Genomic DNA, 17,013 nt, shown 5'->3' with positions numbered 1-17,013 from the left:
CCATGCTGCTTTTGCTGCCTAGTCATACCTTCACATTATGCCATATGGATATTTCACTTGCAGCTGTTCCCGGCCTGTGGCACTCTTTAGTACTCTCTATTCAATTTTGCATTTTTGGATTCTCTTTCTTTTGCTGCTGCTCCTACCTTGAAGCTTTGTAAAGCACAATTCTGTAACTGCGTTTTGTTCTCTGGCAGTGATCAGAGAAAAATTAGCACTGGGAGTTTAAGCTCGGTCTTACACATAACAACAAGCAGGTTAACAAATGCGAACAGTTAAGTGGGACACAGAGCACTTCTATCTCCGAGATAACTCATTACCTTAACCTGGTCGGAAAGGGTCCCCCAAGTCCAGTGTCCATCAGATTCCAATGTCAGACAGCAGGTCACCCAACTGTACAATGTGTACAATGTACACCCATTTAAGATCTTTCATTTTTCAGAGAAATATTTTCTTTTTTTAAGAGAACTGTTAGTTCATCCCGGGGAAACAGAAGGGGACCAAACAGCCCTTTCCTGCTTTGCCGAGCTGTCCCCAGGACAAGAGAAGCAACTTACAAAGAGAACAGAGAGAGAAGGCAAGGTGGCAGATGCCTCCCACTGCTGCTGCCATCCCCTCCTTGTTTTCTAGCGATTGCAAGCAGAACATTTTAACTTCTGCTGTTTACTTAGTTTACATGGTACTGAGTTTGGTTTGTCCACTTTAGATTGCATATTGTTATTCATTTCTCTCCTCTCATCTGTATTTCTGAAGCAGATCTCTCCTATCCTCTCTCATAAACAACAAAAAAATAAGACAAAGGTTTGTCTTATGAATAAAGAAAACATTTGCCTTTAGCTGTATGTCACCCTTTTAATTTCTGAAAGACTTTTGAAAACCAGAGCAAACAATGAACAGATTTTACAAAAAGTCCTTTCACGTCTACCCAGAGGGCTAGACAGCTAGAAAAAATTTGTCAGCATGGTATTGTAAAGTGCATTCCTGGAAGCTGCTGGGCCCCTAATCCCACCATTTAAAAGTACCGAACTGCAGGGCTGAAAGACTTGAATTAGACAGTTTAAAGTTGCAAGGTTTTAAATTGCTACAAACTAAAGCCCAACAACTGAAGAGAAAAAGAATCATCCAACACTCCCTCTTCTGTTTACATCCTTCCTCATGCCTGTCTGTGGCTCTTATCCACAATCTCCACATCTGTTAAAAAGGTTTTCCTAAAATGTCTGTACTGAATGATTTTCTACTGTAGCAATACATTGAAAGATATTTCTGATATGAGCTAATTGTATACATGTACTTTTTCTGGAATTAAATATTAGCTATCAAAATGTTTCTTAAACTTTTTGTTTTCCAGATGCCTTTTTTATGCAAGACAGATTTTATTTTTCATAAATAATTACACTTTTCAATATCTTCTCTCCTTAAAAGCATAAAAATTTAGAACTACTGTAACAAATTTAATTTGCAAATAAAAAAGTATTCATTAGTCAAAGAAAAAGGGGGTGGGAGAGGTAAGGTCAGTATGAGAAGCTGAAGAGGAGGTAGAGGGGAAGGGAGGATGCAAACTTGAGATCATCCCTGATTATTTTCCTTTCCTTGCATTTGAGTACTTTGAGATTTTGGCTGGGGAAGAAGTGCTGAAATGCTGTGACCAAAACTGAAATTGTGGTGTTTTTGGACAGAGTGGAAACAAGAAGGATAAATAACTTCTTTACAAAACAACCCTTTTCTCTTGAGACCTCCAGCTTAATTTTGTAGTTCCAAGTCACTATATTCTTTTCAGCGTGAAGATATACAATAAGATTATTAAAATACTATTTCATATTGCAAGCTAAAGCAATACAGTTTTGCATAAGAACAGCGCAAACATGTATGTTCTTACATGCCAGGGTGGTGTGGCTGTTGTATGGCAAAGCTCTGAGGGGTTACATCTCAGCTCTAATTCAAGAGCAGATGCCTACAGAGAAATACTCAGGGCTGCAAAATGTTGACTGTGCCTAGTTACATCCCAGGAACTGTTCTAACAATTTCACAGCACAGATGATCAAGGTTCAGAGCTTGTGCCCATCCTTTCCTATGCCTGTTTGATCTACCCGGTCTGTTCCTTCTTAAGCGCAGAAAGTACATTTGATGGAAATTGAAATGTCATCAACCCTAAATGATGGCATCTGCTACCTGTATGTAGTCACGTGATTTACAGAACTTTGGGACAGCCAAATAAAAATTTAAATATATTTGGGTTTAATATTAGGGGGTTTATTTGTTCATTTCTTTGTTTTTTTAGGTATATGGGGAGATCAGAGGGAAAAAAATAACACACTGTTTAGTTCCTCTGGAAACAAAATGCTTTTACTTCCGGGCACACTTAGTGAGAGCCAAAGATACAAACTGCACGAAAATTGAAGCACTGTTTACAGAATAGGTGTGCTCTCCCTTCCTTCCTTATATAGCCACACTTAGCAGATTTGGGTTCATCTTTCTTTGTTCTGTGTTCAAGAACAGCGATATTTTTGAACTAAGGCTTGCCATGTGCTAGCAGAGTGCCTTAATCCCAGGCTGCTGAAGCTGCTCCACTTATATACAACACTGAGAGGTTTTGTTTAGGTCAGCGTGACTATGAGCTGTCTCTGACTGTGTTCTGGTTCTTAGGATAGGCTCTGTTGTTGGGACGGCCCAGTTTGGAGTCCCTGTTCTGATTGGATATTTGAAATTTTAAAATGGTTATCTTTACAACTCTAAGTCCTTTAAAAATGGATTGTTATTAATCCTTTAATGCAAAAAATTTGCATTTGCATGAAATTACTTTTCTGGATTTAACACATTTCTTCTTATCCCAATTTCAACTGAAGACAGAATCTGCAGTAAAAGCCCTCCTGCTTGCTGTCTTAGAGATCATTTCACTTCACTTGCCTGGTCACACAACATCCCTGAAGCCATTGGAGCACTTGCTCATGTGAGAACCAATTTGGGTTTACTGTGGCGAGTAAGCAAGCGTTGTGCTGAGCCCAGGCTAGAGCGACTCAGGTGCCAAGTTATCAACACGGTGTGCAATTTGGCAGGTGGCTCCAATTTGTTCCTTGTACCAGGATTTCTGTCTGCTACTCTACATCACTGAATTAAACATGTATGTAGCTGTCTTTAATGCAGTGCAGCAGTGGTAAACATGGGTATTCAACAGCATGAGGCAACAGCTCTCTGCAGACCACTCCCCGTGCATGGACCATAGTTTGGGAACCACTGAACTATCCAGTGGTTATAAAGGGCTCTGAAGAGGTAATTGCTATGTCAGTGGTAAGTATTATTATTATTTTGCTAGCTAGCAAAACCCAAAAGATAATGATACGATACACAATACTTCATACTATACCGGAAGACATACTTGTCCTCGGTTTTGGTTACAGTTTTGTGGAATCAGAAATGGAGGGGAGCCATATCTTTCGCTGCCCGTAAAACAAGAACAGCAAGAAGAGGGTTCTGATCTTATACACAACTCATGGAAATGTGAGGGGAAAGAATGCTTGTGGAAGTACCTGGCCAAGATTCAGATCCTACTGCCCCTGGCTTGTTCTCCAGCAGCACAGGACCTGGGGCATCCCCCTCTGCCTCACATGTAGAAGCACTTGCAGAGTGCTTGGGGAAATCTGGAATCTTTGTCTGTTCACATGGCTGCTCCTCACCCTAGAGACAGTTAACTTCACATTTATCAGCATGTACTGGTGATGACATTTTTGCCAGTTAAGTTAATAACTTCTGGATTTCTATTTGTTGCATATAATTCCTATTCCCAGAGGATTCCTGCACTGCTAGGCTTCATACCTTAACCCTCCCCTGAACTATGTGATACATGAATGGTCTACAATCCCCACTTTCCAGAAAAGGAATTGCATCACATAAATGAAGCCCAGATTTTCAAACTGGATTAGGCATCTCATTCTTTGCTGGATTACAATGGGTGTCAGGTGCTTACATATCTCTGTAACTTGAGTGATGGTCTGGGGATCACACAGAAAGCTACTAGCACCCCTTGAAATAGTTCCCAGCTTTCCTAAATCCAGATTGAACAATCATAGTAGTGGGATATGTTCACTGTTTCCAGCTTCTGATCCTTTAAATTCAAATTAGTAAGCTTTTATTTGCAAGCAATAACGCCAAGGAACTCACAGGTTTTGAAATTTAACAGCAAAGATTTTACTGTAATCACAGAGCTGCATGCTCCAATGCTATAAGGAATACATAAAAAAAGGTATGACTTGTGATGAAATTATTAGTGTTGGCTCTGTGGTGGATCTACAGGGCAATATCAGAAGTTCTGGTTATATGTTGTTTGCGTACTGCACCCCTTCCTTAAGCACCAACCTCTAATAATATATCACAAGACAGCAAGTCAGCATTCAGATGTCTGATAATCAGTTATTTTGTGGGTTGTGTATGGCCTTGCTGAAAGTGGGTCCAATCCCACACAGGCAATACTAATCCTTGCAAATACAGTCAGAATCTATTTGCAGATAAGGGCAGGAGCAGTCAGTACCAGTTCAGGTTTTTATGGTCATTTAAATACCCAACAAAGAATCTGTAATCCCAGTCCTGCAATTACCCTCACGTGAATGGAATTCAGTAATAATGCCTCATTCTTAAAGGATGCTTTCCACCAGTGCAGCCTGAGTGGCTTTACAAAGGGAGACACATACCTTCACCCTTTTTTACAAGCTGGGAAACCAACGTATGCAGAAATGCAATAGCACAAAATGAAAAGCCAGCAGTCAGGACAGGAATAAACCCCAGCCAAGCTGAGCCTGATGTGCTTTTCTCCAGTGTACTGGGGGAGCTTGGAAGAGCCATGCAGGAGTGGAGTCATGGCATCTGCGTTCAAATCCACCACTAAACCCATCGCACTCATATTAATTTCATTTTATACATCATAAAGGCTCATTTGTGTCTTCAGGAATTGCTTTTCAATCAACAGTTTTGAATGTATTTTACCTGATTTTTCAAAATCTGCCTACGGAAGAAAACAACATTTCTAGTTATAGAGACATTGAAAGTGGAGAGACCTCAGTTATGCCTTCTCTCACCCTTATGCCCTGATTCTTCACGGATATGAATAAACTCATACACAAGGAGTCACAAACACTTTATTGGGGTGTCTCATACTTCAAGCTAAGTCCGTGTGTACATGAGAAATATTATTCTTACAACTCTGTTTTCAACAGCATTCAAGTATTTCTGAAGTGACTCAGAGAGTTAGTTACAAGATCTACTGGAATTTGGAAGCTGTGCTTTTTAATGCTTTTCTGCTGGTTGTGCATAAAAAAGCCACCCATTATTGAGTACAAGGTGGAAAAGCATGAACCATTTATTGGAATTATGTTGTTTTGGGCGAGCAGCGTAGATATGGTTTGTTTTGTCAAAGAACTACTAAATAGTGACTTCTGAAAAGCAAACTCTCCTCCTCCTCCCCACTCCAATGTTATTAGGATTTATTCCAATTTTCACTGTAATATCTGAATGCTCAGTCTGGATAAAAAAGTCCATTTAGTCTTGGCTAGGGTTTTCAATGGGAGATGTGTGGCTCAGACTTCAGGAAAAATCCAAGCTCTTAATAAAGTGCTTAAACTGTAGTCTTTTCTAGGACTGGGAAGCATTAGGTCTAACCCATTTCCCATGACACTGGGGTGAAGAGTCAGCTTTGTCTTGCACTTTTGCGGTGCCATCTAGTCATCCAATGTCTCTTCTCTGCCCAGTACTGCGGATAAAATTTTTTGGCAATAGGCAACCTTCCACATCTGACTGCATCTGTATTAGCTACATGGGTCAACTCATCCCAGCCACAGCTGTCAGTTCACTCCACTCACCCCACTTCTCCTCCAGTCTTTCCCATGCCACATACCCCAGCTGGAGGTTACTGCTACATCTAACCTGTTCCCCTGAGTTGTTTCAAAAAGGATTGACCTTTTCAAGGAAAATTAACAGTTCTGGTTTAGGACATGTACATAGATGTTGTTTGTTAGTCCCTGACTGAAACAAGGCACAGGGCATTTCCAGTCATGCTGTCAGCACAACTATGAAATAATGGACTGGAGACAGCAATTTTTTGGCCTGCACAAAATCAGCTACAGGTCACCTTCTCTTGATACTTCACTATCTTGTCTGTTGTCTGTGTATCTCATATGTACAAAGTTTACATATATGCAGTTTACATATATATATATGTGTGTGCATCTTTTTTATATGTATAAAAGATATATATGTGTGTATATATATGTACACACATATATAAAAAATGTATATTATGTATGTATGTACTGTTTTCAGTACACCAGTGAGAAAAGTTAGCCATAACAGAATTGTCTTTGCTTGATGAAAGGAAAGAAAAATAAATTGAAAGCGCTCAAAATTGCCAGGCAGAATGGAAAATCTTTTAAGAACACAACACAAATGTAAGTCCCCAAATAAAAGTGTGTGTTGCCAGGAAAAATTACCTTTGAGCCAATGTAACAATGACAACAGCATGGAGAAACCAGTAAGAAAAGAAATACAGAGAGAGTAAAAGAAAGGCTCTAAAGACTCAGAATAAAGGTACAAATAAAACTGACAAGCCAGCTACTGTTTTCTAAACCTCTAAACTGAATAAGTTAAAGGTAAAGCTGCTAAAAAAATGCAGCGTCAGTTCATTAACCTCTCTTTCCACACACTCTTACAAAAGATACAGACCTGAACCTGGCTCCCTAAATAACATGAGTATCATCAGCTGCAAGGAGTATCTTAGGAAGATACAGATATAGAAAAAAACTGCCGTCATTCACTATCTTCTCCACAGGCTGGAGATCAGTGATGCATCAGACTTTCCATCAGTGTCACCTTGCAGCGAGCTTTGAAAAAAGGGTAGCCAATGTTCAAAGTTAATGCCTGAAGGGGTTCATTGCAAAAGGGGTGAAGTTCCTACAAGTCCCATTGGGCTCATACCCAGCTGGACTCTGCAGCTCCACAGGCATCTGAGCTTCAGTTCCAGTGGGCACTGAGGAACTGGTCTGGTAGCAGGGAAAAAAGTGGGAAAGTTGACAGAGAAATTAAAGGCACTTCTTGTCATGATATGCTCCCTTCTCCTCACAGAGAAGGAGCAGAGACTTTGCCAAGCATCGTTATTGGCATGCTAACCTGACCAGCATGATCAGGCCTGCAAGATCTTGTATGTTCTTGGAAGGTGTGTTTAAGCCTCTCCCTGCACAGACTATGAGTCTGGCCAAGGTGATGCTGACCTATCCCCGCTATATTCCCTCCCTTTTTTTTCTTTTTCTGTAAAATCATAGAACAATTTGGGTTGGAAGAAACCTTTAAAGGTCATCTAGTCCAACCCCCTGAAATGAACAGGGACATATTCCACTAGATCAGGTTGCTCCGAGCCCCATCCAAACTGACCTGGAATGTTTCCAGGGATGGGGCATCTACCACCTCTCTGGGCAACCTGAGCCAGTGTTTCACCACACTCAATGTGAAAAATTTCTTCCTTATATCTAGTTTGAATCTTTATAATGGTTTAAATAGTTTAAAACCATTACCCCTTGGTTTATTGTAACAGACCACGCTTTCTTACAAGCCCCCTTTAAGTACTGAGAGGCTGTAATAAGGTGTCCCCGGAGCCTTCTCTTCTCCAGGCTGAACAACCCCAGCTCTCTCAGCCTGTCCTCATAGGAGAGGTGTTCCATCCCTCTGATCATTTTGATGGCCCTCCTCTGGACCCTATCCAGCAGGTCCATGACTTTCCTGTGCTGAAGGCTCCAGAGCTGGATGCAGGACTCCAGGTGGGGTCTCACCAGAGCGGAGTAGAGGGGCAGAATCCCCTCCCTCCACCTGCTGACCACGTTGCTTTGGATGCGGCCCAGCATATGGTTGGCCTTCTGGGCTGCGAGCGCACATTGCTGGTTCATGTCCAGCTTTTCATCCACCAGTACCCCCAAGCATTTCTCCACAGGGCTGCTCTCAATCCCTTCATTCCCCAGCCTGTATTGATACTGGGGGTTGCCCTGACCCAGGTGCAGGACCCTGCACTTGGCCTTGTTGAACCTCATGAATTTCACAGGGGCCCACTTCCTGAGCCAGAAACCACATCCAGGTCCCTCTGGATGGCATCCCATCCCTCAGGCGTGTCAACACCACTCAGCTTGGTGTCATCTGCAAACTTGCTTGAGGGCATATTCAATCCCACTGTCTGTGCCGTTGATGAAGATATTAAACAGTACTGATTTTGTGCTGTGAAGCTTCCCCTGTGGGGCCACACAGAGGCTTGAAAGGGGTGGCAGAAAGACAGAGGGAATATCCTGGAGGGACAGAGAGACTCAAGGGGAAAATATATTCCTCAGGCAGCAGCCAGAGCTGGTGAGGCCCAGCAGCTGGTGTCTATCCCCATGGACCCCTGAGCTCCAGCAATGACTTCCATAATCGCTGACTTCTTCCATGCTGAAACAAATAGCAGTCCCCTTAGAAAATGAGGTAAAAGACAGCCATTGAAACTCCCCCACAGGGGACAAGGTTTGGTTTTCAACTTTAGTCTGAAGAATTGTATCCTTATCTGAAACTCTTCTGAAGGCTCTAACCCTTTTATGTCTGCACAACTGGTCTGGAAAGCTCATCACCTGTTTTTTCATTAAAGTCTCAGGGAACCTTGCTTCTCTCAGGCCTGCAGATAACTTAATGTTTCCAAGACTGTACCCTTGCATGTGTCGAATGCCTCCAAACCTCAATAGCTACTATTGGTTTGGGGAAAAATTCTTAGGGATGAGGGGTGTAAAACCTCCAGTTTTCAACCTGAATTATCTCCCCACCAAATCCAGACTTCCCATAGCCTTCAGCCATTCAGCCATTTGCTAAGCACAACTTGCCTGCACCAGTGCCCAGTTCATCCAGATTATTGTTATTTTCTGTTTGCTTTTTTCCCAGGCTGGTTTAGATTGTCTCTTTCTCTTAACCATACAAGCTCTTTTTCCTGCATGTTTTGGTTGGCAAGTGGTGTGGAAATCTTACACACCCAGGTGCTTCTGAGCAAGACTCCAGGATAGGTTGTCATTGCCACCAGTGTTTAACTGTCAGTGGCAAGTACTAAGGCAATACCTGAGGGACAGTAAATACTTAATTTGACATAAAACTTTACTCCAGGAAGGTGCTTGACATTCTGGCCCCTGTTAAATGCCTGTGTTTGTGCCCTGGTAGATGAAGGCCCTGCAGTATTTTCCTTGGAGTCAGATTTGGGAGGGATGTCTAGCTCGTAGGCTGATCCAGGTTTTTTTTCGCAAAGTTAACTTCATGTCATTTGGAATATATTATTAAAAAAATCACTAGTCTGAGAGAAAGAGAGCCTGAGAATGATTAAATACTTTAAATAAAAGAAGACAAATAATGTGAGAAACTACCACTAGCTTAAATTTTACTATCCATTACATTTCATGTTAGATGATTTAATTAATGAACTTGTCTGCAGCTAGTTCCATACAGAAAACGTCATGCATTTCATTATTTATTTGCTCATTGGTGTGGTTTCTTTGTTTTGATTTTTTGTTTTGTTTAATTTTCTTCTGTACCCCCAGCCCACTGAAGGCAAAGCATGATGTTCAAAAGGTTGTTTATATTAAAAAACAACAACAAAGCAACAAACTAAAACCACAGTCCTCTGCTCATCTATAGCTAACAGTTAATAATAGATAAACAATGTCTAGTAAAATAAAAGCCTACATGGCCACTTGCCCAAAACACAGAACAAGTCATATTTGGAGGTTTGGAAAAGCTGAGTTGTTTATTCTCCTGAGCACACCTCTGGAGCTAATATAGTCACTAAGTCTAAGTCACAGACTGTGTTTTGTAAAGAAGGTCATCCCACAGCATTCTTGAATCAGGCAGGCAAAAACAGAACTAATTAACAAGCATACAAAAGAGCAGCTATATATTTCTCTTAAATTACTTTGTATTTACTCTTAAGTTAAAGCATATTTTCAGAAGCAGCTAAGTGATGTTTTAATTACAAATAGGTAATCTGTTAAAATAAATTAAAGGTGAAATGTATGAAGACTGAAATCTCCAGGCCAATCTAATCTCTTCAGTCCATTTTTTTTAAGAATATGCTATATTTTGAGAACAGAAGCCTGGGAGCTGTCCTATACAATGTCTGAATACTGATTTAATTAAATCAGTCTAGAGTATGTATGAGAAAAGTCATTCAAATAGATATTGTGTAATAACATATTCTGGAATAGTTTCCATTAGAAATGCTATTCTGAAATGAAAGCTTCTTTATTCCACAATCATTTGGATGCTGTTGAAGTGGGGGATTTTTGTCACATTCCTTAGTTCCAAAAAGCACTTAAGATCCTTACTTTGTAATATGCAAGAGGTGTGAATGGAGAGAAGTGGTTTATTGATGAAGATCCAAGACAGATTGCAAACATCATTCTTTATTTCTTTGTTTACAGTTAATTGTCTATGAAAGTGCCAAAATAATGAAAAATGTGCTATATTTTAATAGCTGTGGCTACATGGAATTGATATTAAGATGCAAACTTACACTTCTTAGTCTTTAATACTGAGCCTAAAGTGCTTCACTTCTAACATATAAAATCATGACAAGAGTCACAAAAATGCACATCCATAAGAGGGAAGAGCTGAAACTGTCTCCACCAACATAATTAAACTGGTTCTGAAGTGGTGTATAAGGATAGTTGCTGCTGTGATAGGAAATATGTGGTCTCTTCTCACTGCTCCTGACTCGCTACTTCCACTGAGCTGTTCTTCAGCTTCAGAATTCATATCTCAGTCTTCTTGTTTCATAAAAATGTATTTAACTGTATGAAATGGTTTAAAATTGCTACACGAAAGATATTGCATTAGGACAAGTTAGCCCATATTATAAAATCTTCTCTTAGTAATGGCCTAGCTAAATGTCCTGAGACTACTTTCATTTTTTCTTATTATTACACAGGGGTGTTGTGAGGGAGTAAAGTGTTTCTTAGTCCTGCTTATCTCAGCATTTCTGTTTCAATGCTACCTTAAAACAAAACAAAGGTGGCTGTGAGCCCAGGGATAAACAAAGGCAGACACAGACCATGGAGAGTAGGTCAAGTTGTGTCAAAGACCTGATAATAATAAATGCAGGAGAGAAAGAAGACGATTTAACCGGATCTAAAATACTTTACAATCTAATGCTAGGCATATATACGTTTGTCACTGCAATGTGAACCACTGGGACATGTTCACATCACCTCTATCCACAGTTTCCTGTTATTGATGTATTTATGGGGACAGTTTCCAAGTGATACAAACCACCACAGAAATTAGAGAGGAAAGAAGAAAAAGAACATGTCCTGTCTTTCCCCATTGGATGATCTTTCCACTGTCATGTTACAGAGGTATGGCCTTTCTGTTAATTCACTTATTTTTTCATGTATAGATGTCAAGGAATAGATTTCTTCAGACAATAACATGCTAAATTCATTGAAAAGTGATGCTGTGTGGTGCAGAGCTTGTATTTAAAACTGGAAGACCTAGGCTATATATGAGGGACAAATATCTTGAGTGTAATTTTGGAACAAAGGTACACTCAGTCCGCCCTTGTGCCCCAAGACTTCATTTGTCTTTGAAGTCATAAAAAATAACTGTCAAAAAGACCGCTGCCATCTTTTGCAGTGGCATCAGAACTATTCAGGGAAATGCAATGAAATAATATAATTGTAGTAAAAGATTGGAATATATTGTGCTGGAAAACCACCAGGTGAAGCCAGGAAGGGAAAATCTGAAAGGAAGAGAGAGAGAGGCATATCTTATGCCCTATTCAGTGTATTGTGATAAAAAGCAACACTCAGAAACCAATATAGTTAATCTAAGATTATTAATCTCTAAGATGAGATAACACAGAAGTAAGAGGGAAGTAAACGTGCTTCGGACAAACACCACTAATTTTGACTCTATTGAAATCAATAGCAAAACTCTCATTGTCTTCCTTGGGCTTGAATTTCATCCAAAGCATTCTTCCAAGTCTGTTAATGTGCAAATCACTTGGGCATGCAAAGAATGTTGAATTAGTAGCCTGTCTTTTAGCATTACAAAACTTGTAGTCTTGTTGAAAGTAGAAGGCCAGTAAAATGAGAGGAAATGGCATGTAATTTTGGGGGAGGGACTAATTAGAAGCAAAGAAGAAGAGAAGGCAAAGTGGAAGAGGAATATTTAGATATGATTTATTACAGTATCATCATGTCCTGATGGATAAACAGTTCATGATGATGGAAAAAAAGTGACTGGCAACGCACAAAGTCTTCACTGGGAACAGAAATGTCAAGTGTGTATTCGAATGAGCTATTAATGAAAGTGGTAGAAGTCAACACCTACAGTATCTGATGTTCGTGGTTTAAAACCAATTTATCCATGGTGCTTTTATCATTATACCAGATTAGAAAAATGCCAAAGTAACATTTCTCAGGTGGTCCCAGCAGAAGCAAGCTTTGCCATATAAGCAGTCATCCAGGCTCAGATGAGAAGGTAAGGAGGGTGGTGGAAATTATTGTGAGCCACATATACTGTGTCGAAGCCTACCAGTTTTAAAAGTAGAGTGAGTTTGTATCATTTGCAGGCATCAAAATGCAGTCAGATGTTTTCTGAGTCCTTTGTCTTCATATGTTTCTTTAAAAGCTCATAACTACTAGCCTGTACATGTAGATCCTCTGTGGAGGGCAGGCTTGGGGATGATGAGGAGGAGTGAAATGAATGAACCTGATTAATTCATAATAATCTTTGGGATCAGAGAGCTGGCTGTGATGGAGATGCCACGGTTCCCAAACGAAAGGGGAATTCTACCTCACGCTGCCTCTCAACCAGAGTCAAGCTGGCTAAAAGAGCCAGACCTGTTTTGTGTAAAGCCACAGGGCTGGCACAGTTTCCTTAATTCTGGATAAAATTTTCCCAGGAAATTTCACTCATTTGGGCAAGTTCCCAAAACACAAAGGCCACACATTATAATATCCTCTGAAAAGTTAAGATTGGGCAAAGGAAGGGAGAAAAAAGATGAGACACTCCTATTTGTCCTAAATCTATCCAAACGTGTCTTTGTATTTTTTTTGTTTGGCTTGGGTTTTTTGGCTTTTTTTTTTTTTAGGGGGGAGGGGGCACAGAATGTAATATTTTATCTGTCCAGAAAAGACCAACTTCAACTCAAGTGGCAAGTAAAAAGACTCCAACAGTTCAGCAGCTGTTGCGATGAACTAAGAACTTCTGTCTTCCCTGAACTTTTTCCATCATTACTACTGATGGTTCAGCTCCTCTGATAGGATGTCTGTATATAATGCCAGGTTACACTATATGCAACATTATCTCGATATGTTCAGAGGAAACAAGAATAGAAAAGAATTTAAATCTCCAGTCCCAGCTGGTGCTGTATCTACACTAGCACTCTAATGGTAGCACTATGATAGGAACGAGAATGAATTATTGGCATAAAAAGCCCTTTATTTACATAAACCCATGGAGAGTTCTGCAATGACAACATTCAGATGTTATTCTGGAGACAAAGTCAGCAACGCCATTCTGGAACCAGACCATATACCAATAGGCAATAAGTTGCAGAAGCTGGAGACAGAGGGTGAAGTTAGATACATTTATTCAGGGCAATCTCAGCAGCCCCCAAAAGTTAACAGTCTGAAGGATTAAAGAAAAACAAGTCATACAATGGTCGAAAAGAGGTTAAAAGGGAACATGAGGTGATGTTTGGCCCATCCCCTTGCCCAAGTGAGAATCAGTCATGTCTGATTCTTGTCTACAATATGGACAATCTTAAGACCCTAAGCACCTTTCTCTCCTGCAATCTTTAGCACTTCCCTGTCCCTACTATTGGAAAGGTTTTTGTGGTGTCAAACCTGAATCTTTCCTGCTACAGTTCAAACTCATAATTTCTGTTCCTTTTCTTCGTGGAAAACAAGAACAATGTTTTCCTTCGCTTCAACATTTTAAGTGTGTGAACATCAGTACAGTGTCTCTCTTCAGTTTTTTCTAGTCTCACAGACACTAAACGTACACAATTCTATCAACTTTGCAGTCAATTTACAATCTAATTACTCTCATTTAATGAGCAATAAGTAATTTCAGGTACTATACTAATACAGTATGCCAGGGGTTTTTATGATGGTTTTACATTCACGTTTTCCCTATTGAAAAATAATACAAGAATGACAAACCCCCTCTCTTTGTAGTTTGAAAGACCCACGCAAACAAAAGAGAGAAATGACTAACTGATTGTTCACCAAAAAAAACAGTTCAGCTGACTCATTAAGTACTGTTGAGATGTTGAAAACTCTTTAAAAGCCTTTTACATCATATAATTGTTTTCAAGTGGGCCTCAGATAGTGACTTCCCAGGTCTCTCATGCACAAGCCTGGAGAGCTGTAGCCCTGCTGCCTCCAAGCCTGCCTGTGTTGCAATGGGCAGCCTGGTCACTGCCAGGCACAGGGGATGGAGGTGTCCTTCCATGCTCCTTTCAAGCTAGAAATGCCCAGGGCAGCAGCATGAAATTTTGAACTTTGCAGCAGAGCAGAGTGTCTGGGCCATGGGAAAACCACGCTGCCAACGTGGTATTTAAACTGTCTGGGCCTCATATGCTACCCTGATACCATATGTATTACTAAAATCCCCATTTCAGGCCTTGAAGAATCTATTTTGCAAAACCTGCTTTCTCCCTCAGGGTCTATATGTACCAGCACAGCAGTGCAAGTATGTGTGTGGCTTTGTACACTATTTTGGGATTCTGTTCCAAGCATCCTCATTCCCAGGTCTCTGCAGACTGCTTTTGCCATGAATTTTCTGTTTCTCTTTAGAAACAAACATCAAACAACTCAGGTTGGAAGGAACCTCGAAGGATCATCTGGTTTAACCTTTAAGCAACATTTCCTATTCCTCCCTTTACCATTTTGCAGTATTTATCTGACATTTTTCAAGTTGACAAATGATTATGCAAATCCTAAAAACTCCCAAAACAAATGCTAAAGCCTTTTGTGGCATTTTAAAATAGATGTTAACAGGTAGTGGAATATTTGTGGTAATATGACTATTTACCACTGTGCAAAAGGCAGTGACAATTCCAACTTTACTGATTGCTGCAGAAAGATCGTCCAAAAAGCTTTCAAGTCCTCCAGCTCTTGGTCCCATTAACCCAGTTGGCAATCTGTTAACACAGCAGTCAGTTGAAGAACAGCTTCTGGCAAATGTCCGTGCCTTTGCTACAGTACAGTAATTGTGCTTACCAGCTCTCAAAAATACTTGGCTTTATAAACAACAGCTTCACTAAATGTCTATAATTTCTCTATCTGAATTTGGGCAGAAATGCACACGAACTGTGTCATCTCACATGACAGTTCAGAGCCCTACATCATACAGGAGAGAGCTTCATTTGGAAAAAGTCTTTTCCACTGCACCATGACCTGGCTAGGGTCACCTTGCAATGAAGTGGTCAAGAAGAAGCTCCTCTGTTAATGTCACTAGCCCCAATTCCTGCCTGAGAGTCCACCAGATCTCCTGCAGGCAGTTGATAACTTCTGTTGCTTGATTTCCTTGGTTAGACTCTTCCAATGAAGAACACAACAGAGGTGGCCATGTCTTTACTTGACATTTCAGGAAAAATGGTCTTAGGAGATCTTCTGTGTTAATTTAGGGTTTTATGACCTGATAACCTGGTCAGGACCATACCTGAACATATCCTAAGTTCAGCCTAAAGCCCAAACATGAGCCAATAGATGCACAAAAATTGACTCGGACTTAGTTGAACTGAGGTAATTGTGTATACGGACTTGCTACCAAGATAAGATATTTCACAATATTTTTTATTTGTTTCTGGTGCAGGGAAGGCCTGATTTAGGCTGAATGGAAACCAAGTCTAAACCAAAGTAGGACAGGAGAACCACAGACTGTGAGACCATAAAACACCAAAAGGCCATGTTGTCCGACTGGGCTTATATATTTTCAACAGCAAAACCATATCTTCTGGAAAAATCACCCAGGATTCATTTGAATACTACAAAAATAGAGAATATTCTACTTCCTTGGGCTGTACTGGGGCTGACCACTCTCTCTGTTAAAACATATGTCTTATTTCTCCATGTCAGCCTCCTAAGGAGCCATGACCTTAATTGTCCATGTCCTTGCCCACCCCCTGGGACTCCCCCAATGCTGCCCACAGCCCAGGGCTCCATGTCAGCCCCCGGGGCCATCAGCCGCTGCTCCAGTGACTCCACAGCAGGACCTGTCTCCAGTTTCCCTCAGCCCTGCCCTGCCCAGCCATGGGCCCTGTAGAGCTAGGCCCACCCGCAGGCCCACATCCTGGCCCGGCCTCAGCCTGTCCCCATTCTCAGGGAGGTGCCTGATGCCCCGGGCTGGGGCTGCCCCAGTGCCCCCGACTGCCCGGCTCCTTTCTTGGGGTGGGATGGGCCCTGGCTGCCAGGCTCTGCCCTGACAGACCCCCATGAGCAGCACCCTGGCCCTGCAGGGCCCTGACACTAGCAGATTCAAGAGTAGTACCAGGCGTTTTTTCCCCAGAAGATACCCCATACTAGTTAAATTGCTTCTCTGTCTTCTGTTTGATTATTTAAGCGTATTGAACTGTTTCCTTTTCTCCTTGCAAGGTAATTTTATGAGCATTTAGCTCAAACCCTTTTCTGCGCCTTCTCCGGTTCTGAAAAGCCTTTTCAAAGCTGTCAATACCCAAGCACAAAGCACACCCCTGCTTTCCTACAAACTGTACCCATATCAGAAACAGAGATAATATTACCTCTCTGTTCATCTTCACAGGTAAGAAGCCAAAGGTCCTTTTGGAAATGGCTTCACCCAGAGGCTCATCTTTGCCTGTTAGACCAATGTAATAAATGCCAACCCGGACATCCACGTATGCTAGAGTCATGTGGTTTGAAAGCCATATTGTTACTTAAAAAGGTGAATTTTGCTGTGGAGACAAGGTCCAGAGCTCCATTTTTAAGTCTATTTTATTGTGATCATGCTTCTGTT

Source organism: Phaethon aethereus (assembly GCF_964289735.1).
Source record: "Phaethon aethereus genome assembly, chromosome: 3".
Lineage (NCBI taxonomy): Eukaryota > Metazoa > Chordata > Aves > Phaethontiformes > Phaethontidae > Phaethon > Phaethon aethereus.
This window is presented reverse-complemented; position numbering follows the sequence as displayed.